Genomic DNA, 10,138 nt, shown 5'->3' with positions numbered 1-10,138 from the left:
GACATTAAGGAGTTGCTAGAGGATGGTGCTTGACCAGATATAACAAATTCTTGAATTTCCTCTTGAGCGGACTGACCAGGCTCCGCGTCTTGGTCATCTTCATCACTAGTGTACAGTCCTTCCATACATGACCATAAATGGTTCCGAAGCCGACGAGCAAGAATCTCCTGGTTGCACATTTTGCATCGCTCCTTCACGTCAGACTGGCACGTCAGACTGGCTTTGCTGGACCAATGGCTCTTTGGACAAAGACATTTGAATTGGTCGTAAATATATCTTACCTTGACCGCCCCCCAAATTTGCACGAAGGTCCTTTGAGCTTCATGAGCCATCAAGCACGGTCTAATCACGACAGTTGGGGGCACAGCACATCATTTCAAAGCCACCACATGTCTTAAGTTGAGGAAAACCTAAATGACTTCCATTGTCGTCCAGAGATTTTGATGTTATTTTACTGACAGCATTTTCTTCATCATCTTCCATGTCGAGTTTTATCTTTTTTACTCGTAACCCGGCCTTAAAAAGGATCTCCTTCTCCAGCGACGATGGTGATTTGCAAGCGAGATGCCCAGCCAAGCAGACAAAAGTCGGTGTCAAAGGATGGCTCTTCGATAATGAACGCTTACAAATATTCCGGGTCGCGTTTCTAGATGCAGCACGTGTGCTATTGCGACGATTAGACCTTCGTGGGTTAAAAAGCGATAGTCGCTCTTGAAGAATGTCGTTTGTTTGCTTGTGGAAGGTTCAGTTTCATTTAATTTCTTTTTGCACGCATCACGAAGGCGAATTCGCTCTCCAATTGTGGTAACTCCGAGACGAGACAATTCTGAATTGGACGCAGCAAGAACAGCTGTTGGTTCCATTCTTTGTTCGTGGAAACGACTTACTAAATTTCCCATTTGCAATGACTGCAATATTTCCTCCATTTTTCGCTAAGAGAATTGCTTTCAAGTGATGTTTAAGCACGTGTTTAGGATACGACTTTATCAGAATATCAGTCTTTATATCAAAATTGCAATTAGTGAACTAAAACGCTGACCATCAATAGCGGCTCACCGAATTACAATGGCCAAAGCACCGCGTATAATGGTGAAAGCACCGCGTGTAATGGTGAATGCACCGCGTATAACGGTCAAAGCACCTTGTATAATGGTCAAAGCACCGCGTATAACGGTCAAAGCACCACGTATAATGGTCAAAGCACCACGTATAATAATCAAAGCACCGCGTATAACGGTCAATGCACCGCGTATAATGATCAAAGCACTGCGTATAACGGTCAAAGCACCGCGTATAATGGTCAAAGCACCGCGTATAAAGGTCAAAGCACCGCGTATAATGGTCAAAGCACCGCGTATAACGGTCAAAGCACCGCGTGTAATGGTCAAAGCACCGCGTATAATGGTCAAAGCACCCATTGAAATCAATTTGCACGACTTAAGATAGCTATGGCTTTCCATAGTCACGCAGCTACCGTTGTTTTGTTTAACACCCGCGTAACCATAGCAAACTAACATTTTATCGGTAAAACGCGGAATTATAGGCGTAAAATTAAAAGTTTATTCTTTAAATAAAACAGCTTCTTTTTCTTTTTAACTATATGCCCATAATCTTTACAACAATGAATTGAACACACTATTTTCAAAACATCCCGTAGATTTTGCTTAGTATACGCAATTCGAAAGTTAGAACTTTATGTCAACAAGCTATGTACTCGAAATGTTAAAGGTCAACGTTTACAACTTTGATTGGTATGATATAAGGTCTTAATGGCTAGAGCTGCTTTGTGACAAAAGGCTACTAAAATGTCATGTCTCATACCAAAATTTTAATTCCAACAGGCAACAGTGTTTACGAAGATTTTGTTATGTCCTCTATAAACCTACAATTCTGTTCTTCACAACCTTTTGTGACGTTGTCATTACGTTGTTAAGTATGATTGTAGACTGAGTATGAAGATTAAAAACTCAAATCATCAAATTTCATTATTCTTCACCCGTTAAATGTGAAATTATAGTAAGAAACCTTTCTATAAGTATTCTTTTTACTCCGCATTACAATGCAACAATTTAAGTCACTCCTCTCAATGAGTGAAATCTATTGTCTTACAAAGTAAATAGTCCATTGTTTGTGGCTTTCCTTTTATCCTTTCATTGTAAAAGCATTTAAGATGCATTCTCATTCACACAATTCTAATCAACGTGCATCCTGTCCAATTCTAAATTTCGTCTCGCCAACTTTTGACCCAGGGCTCTCTAATCTCACACTAGCTCCTCAGCAATGTACATAACAAAATGTTGTGTAAATCTTATTTTGTTAAAGTCTTGTATCATTTATAAAGATCTTTGAGCAACTTTTCCTTTAATGTCTGTATAAACTATGCATTTGAAATGGTAGAGTGGTCTAAAAACTGAGAGCCAACACCATATTACTCTTCTTTCTACCAGCCAACAACGCTCACCTCGTTTGCAGCTCTTTGACCTCGTAATAATATTGTCGGTGAAAATTCAGTACTACATGGTGCTTGTTAATACACGTAGTTAGAAAAATTGACGAGTGTTATAAGTTTTTAAGTCAAATGATATTTCACAAGCAAATCAATGGATAAGAATCAAAAGCCTGTAAATGTTCTATTAAAGCGGCATAGTTTGTTCAGAAGGTGAAGTAAATACAAAGAAGTAGTCGAAAAAGAGTGATATAGCAGCCGATCCAAACGTTGTAACCCAATAAAGTTATTGTATACAATGCTTGATAATTCTGTTAGTTATTAAGATTGTTGCTTTTCGAATACATACCCAATCCTTCAGCTACATTCATAGTCAAGGACCTATACAGACTTTGTAAGCACTTCATTTATCAGAAGTAAGTAGTCGAAAAAGAGTGATATAGCAGCCAATCCAAACGTTGTAACCCAATAAAGTTATTGTATACAATGCTTGATAATTCTGTTAGTTATTAAGATTGTTGCTTTTCGAATACATACCCAATCCTTCAGCTACATTCATAGTCAAGGACCTATACAGACTTTGTAAGCACTTCATTTATCAGAAGTAATCACAAATGTTTTTGGGCAAAATGACTATGACACGCAACATGGCATATGTGCCAGTCCTCAATTGAGACAAAAGTCCTGAAATCTAGACCCTCTGAAAGGGCAATGTTGACATAGCTCTAACTTCAAAAAACAAAGAGAAATAACCTTTCTGAAATGCCTAACACGTTTAGAAGGTAAACTTTAAGGGTGGTGATGAGAAGGGAAAATTTGCATGAGATCAATATTTACTGAGAAAATTACCATGCACCATGTATGGTCTAATGCCAATTTTGCATAAATTATAAAAATGTTTTTGGCAGAGATTGAACTTTCATAATTTCAAAAAACAAATGACATGAGTCAAAATATTACCCTTAACTCATTCTAATCATGCCTTATTTGAAAGTAACAGACATTATTTTGTTGACATACGCTGGACTATATTTTACCTACGTTCCATTAAAGCACGTTTTTAGCACTATTTTACCGTCTTGTATGCTTTTTTTGTTGATTGCTGCAAGCATTCGTTGATTCATGTACAATTTCATGATTATTGATGTTTCGTCAAGTTTGGACGCAGTGCAGTGTCTTAGATATCTTAGACATTCCGTCGAGATTGCCGCCGTTGTCATGGCGAAGTGTCTGCTCGATAAATAATGCTTCTCAGACTTCATATGAATTTTGATTGTATCAACACTGAGCAATACATTGTAGTTAAGCCACAATCAAAAAAAGTGAAAAGATCAGGGGTACAATTAAGGGAAAAAACCACCCATAGCAAATGTACGATCGAAATTCAAAACACAACACTACAAGCAACATGTATATCACGCGTGACCTTCAAGAAATACTCGCGTGAGAAACAGGACGAGGGAACATGTATGATCATCAATGGAACTTTCCTAAGTTTCCTCAAAACAACATCATCATCGGAATTGTAATCGTAAGACCTGCTGAATATAAATATCTTTAAATGTACAAGCAAGACAAAATGATAGGGCATAGTTTAGGTATGTCATTTGGATATCACAATGGTTAGAACATGACCTCAATGATTGTTATCACAAACAAAAATTTGCAAATTCCAAAAATTTTCAGTACCATTCGATAGACTAGTATCAAATGACTAAAAAATTATACTACACCGTTTACTTTCAGTTTCTCGTTTTTGAAGCATCAGCGAATGTTTTTGTTACCATGATGCTGACTGAACATTTTAAGGTGTTGTTATGTACCACAGGCAGACCCACCAACTCACCCGGTTTTATCGAATATCCCCTAAATTTTAAAAGAAATCTTCAGAACACAAGATCTTCGATGACTTTCACTCTTCTATAATGACATATAGCTGGAAATATATTAAGATCACGCACACGTAATGTTAAATCGAACTTTGGCAATCAACGCAATGCATTTAGTTAAAGTACTTTAATGATTATTATTAGTTTAGCTATATAAGAACATAATACCAACTCGTAAAGATTAAATTTTCTTCAGAAAGTTCCTTAAATAGACAACAGAGATTGCAAATATTAGTTATTCATTTTGATTGTTTGTAGTTTAGTTCACACGCTCAGTTCATATTTTACAGTGCTTCATACTTTGTTGTTAATTTATTTTGTTATAAGTGTCAGCAATCGTGTAGAATCCACAGTAAACCAAGAGATTATACAGCATCCCAACAGTTGAGTGTTCCTTTGCTTCCCATTGACATTTTACACTGTCAGCAGGATTCAGAGATGTTTTCTGGATTTTTTCAACGTCAAATTTTTTCAAGTCCATATCAGAGTGATCTGGCAGATTTTTCCAATGTAGTACTTTGAATAATAAAAAATATTTTCGTAATTGTTTGACTGGCATGGTACATAATTGAGGCAATTTGCAATCAATATTGCGCTTGAATAAACTGCAAAAATCAGCAAAGTGAAATGATCTCAGTTTTTACGATACCAGTCAACCATTTTTATCATTGAAATTCTTAAGATAGCTTAACTCAGCAAATAAACGCTCCGTGATATCCCTACGAACGCGATAGTTCATATCCTCTGTTTTTTATCATCAAGACATTTCATAGGACTGTGAGAAATCAAAAAAAAAACAAAAATCATTAGAAAATGATATAGCAGTTTATAACTAAACCTTCTATTGCCTGCAAGTTATAAATAATCTGGAGTGAAGTCAGGTTTCTTTAACTAGTTCAAATCTTAACTGGAATATATAGCTACCAAGTATTGATTAATTCTAGTTTTTAAATCGTTAGTCCATTATGGACTACATTCCCGTGCTGCCAGCAAGAAAAATATTTCTCATCCAAATATCAATATTCCCAGAATTGCGCCTCAATGGAAGTTCTTAAAACAAAAATCTGATTTTATTTCCTTTCAGTTTCTCCATAAACTCAATGCTATCATGTACGTCACATCTTTCCCCCATGATTTTTGTTGCCATATTTGAAAGGTCTTTAGGACTAAATCATTCGCATTACTGTATAAACTGCGTTTTTAGATCGTCAGGTATGTTCTTTAAAAGTCGCAGACATTTAAAAAAGATGGAGATTTTCATTAAATTGCTTTAATACCAATTTAACAGTCACTACAATACACATAGATTCTTCAAAATAGAAACTAGGAAAGTGTGGTACATATTGTAACGGTGTAAATGAGAACAACAAGGTGGGAAACACATCATTGCGCTGGCTTTTAATAGTAGGTAGGACGGATCAGTAAACAACAAATTTAGGTAAGTGTTTTAAAAAGATGGTCAATTAATAGTAGTTGCATGCTATGAAATTTTGGTTGAGGAAATTGCTGCTAAAATAATGACTTTTAAATTGTTTTAAGGGGTTGTAAATAACTGCAAAAATATTTGCTCTCTTTGTAGACTTTAATAGTTTATTCTATCAATTGTCCGTCTTAAATTGTTGCATTTTTACTTTCAAGCAAAGATTTTAGAGACAATAAAAATTGCAATTCTTAAGATACAGCTATCTATGTTACGTTTAAGTAGCAATAAAAAATCACTCAAGCTCAGAGATGTTTATTTATGCATATATATCAGAGAAGCAGACTTGTCGAAGAGTTTTAAGCTGTTTAGACTCGAGAGTCAATCAGTAACAAAACCAACACTTTCTTTACTCGGACAATGCAAATATTTTTTGGTTCAATCGCTGAAAAACAAGTATTGAATTATATTTTGCTAATGCCGTATATGTGAAGTCAAAAGAGGGTTATTGATGCTCTTATAATCTCTTGCTCAGGAGGAATTCTTGGGTAAATCATCCGACACCGAAGGTCTTCTGTTTTTTTAGGTTTTCCCGTAGCTCCTCTCGCATCTTTTTCTAAATGTCTTCCTGTTCATCTTCCTGCAACTCTTTCCGTACTTCTTCACGTTTCTCCTCTCTTGCTTTTGCCGTACGTCTTCATGTTCCACTTCCCTTAACGTTTACCGTGCGTCTTCACGTTTCTCCTCTCTTTTCTTTCCGTACGTCTTCCCGTTCCTCTTCACTTAATGTTTTCCGTATGTCTTCCGGTACCTCCACTGAAATATCATGGCATGCGTCTTCTCTTTCCTCTTTTACTAACTCTTGCCGTAGGTCTTTCTTTCGTTGTTCCATTGTTGCTACGTATTTGAAAATAAAATATGATTGTTTATAGTTGTATTAGAGTAAATTTTAGGTTCTCTATAGAATTTAAAAGTATTTAATTTCAGTTAGATTGATTTTACTCATTAAATGTTAGCAATCTAAACTTGCTAACACAGAGGATAAATGGCGCTTATTAAAAGAGCACTTCACTAGTAATGTGCCTCCATTTATAAATTATATAATGATACATAGCATACAGTGACATACACTACGTTTAAGAGACGCGTAGAAATTGCCCGTAGAAGACAATAGAGACGAGATTGTTTGGACTTTGAAAAAAGAATGTATTGAAGTATTGCGTGGCAAGTATATCTAGAATAAAACTTAAGTATGCTATTAAACTGTACAAAACTTATTTAAATGTACTTGCTAAAACAATTAATATATGTTCAGGTCTGGAAGTACTACTCTCATCACCTCAATAAACATCTAAATACTCATAATCCTGCTTTGGAAAATTAGATAGTGCACGCACTCCTTCCTCTTTAAAACTCAAAGAAGCACTGCACATCAAAAAACTCAAACCTAATCTCAACAGGCAGATTCATTATTACAATACTATCTTTAATTTGTAAATAACTTAACATCCCTAATCATAATTTGTAAAAAACTTCCGTATTCACCTCTATTGTCTATATACATCATCTATCATATTCATTATAAATTAACTGTATGTAAATAATTCATTCATTATACTGCACTGAAGATGGCATAAGTTGGCCGAAACATTTATGCATTAGAAAATTTAAAAAAAGTTGTCGTCTACGTTAAATATTGATTTCAATCGTGCTGCTACGAAATTATCATAGGGAAATATTGAAACATTTGTTATTTAACCGGAAAAAATCCTGTACTAAACATTTTATAATGAAATAGTACAAATGATGAGTGCTGTTTGCAGTCTTTAAAAAAATCACGAGTTCATGTTTAGCCGTAATTGTACGACAAACTATACTATTTCTTTATTATGATATACTTGAGACATTTTGTCTCTCTTCATTACTCTTTATCGCTTCAGAAAACCTCGTTACGCGGCCTAGCTGTTAAAAAACACTTCCAGTGAATCTGCATATGATGAATTCGTTTTGCAAATTTACATGTAGTTAAATTTTTGTCGTAGCTGTTAATTGTTGATCAGTGGTTTGCTTAAGCCAGTGACGAGGAAGTTGCCAACTCAAGGGAAAGACGAATTTACGCGAGACTTGTTAAAACAAATGCTTAAAAAGCGATCATGTAAAGCATGTTTTTACCGAAGTATTTTTTATGCAGTTCAAAGAAAGATAAATCGTAGAAAAGCATTGTGACATCAAAGGTGATCTGGCTAGATCTTTATTCAGTCAATTATAATGCTTCACATCGACTTTGTATTTTGAGATGGAAAACATCAACCGTGAAAAATATGAAAAACACAATGACATCGTTCATTTTATACACATCCCAAGCATTGGCCAATGCAAAGCTGAAATATGCAAAAATTATTTTCGTTACAAACATTGTTAAGTGCTAAAAAATTTGTACGCTATCAAGCCTGAAGAGAATATATATCTAACGGCAAATAGAACAGAAACTGCAGTAAAAATCAAGATCGAATTAGAGATTTATCTAAAAACCTCAGCTATCAACTTTCTTCTCACCTGAGACTATTTAAGTAGACTTTCTCCATTTCAATCGGACGTCCTTGGTTTCATACTGACTGCGCTCTTTGATTATGTGAATTCTAAGTTCAGCCGACGCAAACTCCACATTATCATTAGCATGACAAACTAGACGTAGTGAACTCTAAAACATTGCTGACTCGTAGCCGCATTAATTGGCATAATTCACCGCTCGAATAGTTCAGCTTCAACTGAAAAAGACTTAATTGCCAGTTTTGACTTGTCATCATATAAATAGCATCCTATGACAAGTTGGTATGCAAAAATTTTTTTGATCATATGCTTTGTATTCGTTAAAATGAGGGCGAAATGTCATTTTTTTAACGAATTTCCCGTTCATGGTGATTATGATGAGTCGATAGTATTGTGGAGATCTATAAATCAAAATGGCTATGTTCTCATTGGTGTTGATGGAGAGACATTTCATTTCATCTTGAATCATTTTATGTGTACCCCTTGCTAAAAAGAAATCAAGACGATGGCCAGTTTCACTGTTATACAGATACATCATAATCTTGCGTTGTTCATTTTCGACAGTTGCAATAATACTTTTGTTGTGTGATACTACAGCAAGAAAAAAATGAGGAATTTTACAATGATAAAATCATAAAGAAAATGTTGAATAATTCTGTCTTGCGAAGAGAGAATCAACAAATAGCCGCCATTTGGTTTGTTTTTGTAACCCAACAAAAAATATACTATGCCGTTTTCATCAATGTTCATGCATATTACTTGCCTATTTTCACCGTCAAAACTTTCTGTACACCACGGTTGAAGCTTTCCAATTATGTTTTCAATTTCACAAGGTGGTGCAGAGTGAACATGAACACTCCAGTACAAACTCTAAGCTGATGGCAACACCAGCAAAACCATCCATTAGTCACAACAGTACCACGAGAAAACTCTTTTCAAACGCCCCCAGAGTCGCTCTAATTGACGACTCTGGGGGAAGCAAAAATGGTCATCGAGAACAGGAACGGCTCCCCAAAACAGTTCCTCCTCACAAAATCCAGATAAAACGTAGTAATTTTATACTAATTAAAGTAATTTTGTATGAAGTGTCGAGGGGAGTGGGGACAACAAGGTCAAGTTAAGACTACACCGCACATGTTTGTTCATGCACCAATGAAAACAACGCGTGTGTCCAGTGTTCAGGAAGACGGCAGGTGCGGGCTTAAATATCCAAAATTACTCTTTGTTCTACGACGCCAAATCGATCGCGTGGTCATTGTGAATAGTCAACTGATCGCGTCAATGATTTAGGAGCATAAACAAGCATCAAAAGCGCGCTTGAGATTTTTAACAAAAGATATTGTGTCCGATTAAACCTCAACCGCTGAATCAATGATAGAAAAATAAAAAGCAGACGAGCATATTTATTGCGAAAAGCAATGCATAAAGAAACCCATATCATTTGACAACTATATAACCAATGGTTGTATTATCTGGTGGATATTATGCACGTTGCTCTTAGTACTTATTGCTCGCACGAATGAGCACTGGGTTTCCTAATCGTGTAACGGTTTTCCGTTGATCTTCGACAAGTACGTTCGTAAGTTAAAAAGAATAAAATTTACACGGAGTAAAGAAGTGATTTTTCGTGACCAATTAAATTCTTCAAAAATAATACAGACGATAAAATGTCAGGGCACATGCTTGTGATATGAAAGAAAAGAGTACAGGTTTCCATAACTGATAAAAAAAAGCTATCTCAAAACATCGCTATCCTGCAAATGCATGGCGCACTCCATGACGAATTACCGACAGACAATCTTTCACAAATGCATGCTTTCCATGTATTGTTGA

This window comes from Xenia sp. Carnegie-2017, unplaced genomic scaffold (genome assembly GCF_021976095.1).
Source record: "Xenia sp. Carnegie-2017 unplaced genomic scaffold, XeniaSp_v1 HiC_scaffold_19, whole genome shotgun sequence".
In the NCBI taxonomy this organism is placed as follows: Eukaryota; Metazoa; Cnidaria; class Anthozoa; order Malacalcyonacea; family Xeniidae; genus Xenia; species Xenia sp. Carnegie-2017.
Note: the sequence above shows the minus strand (reverse complement) of the source record.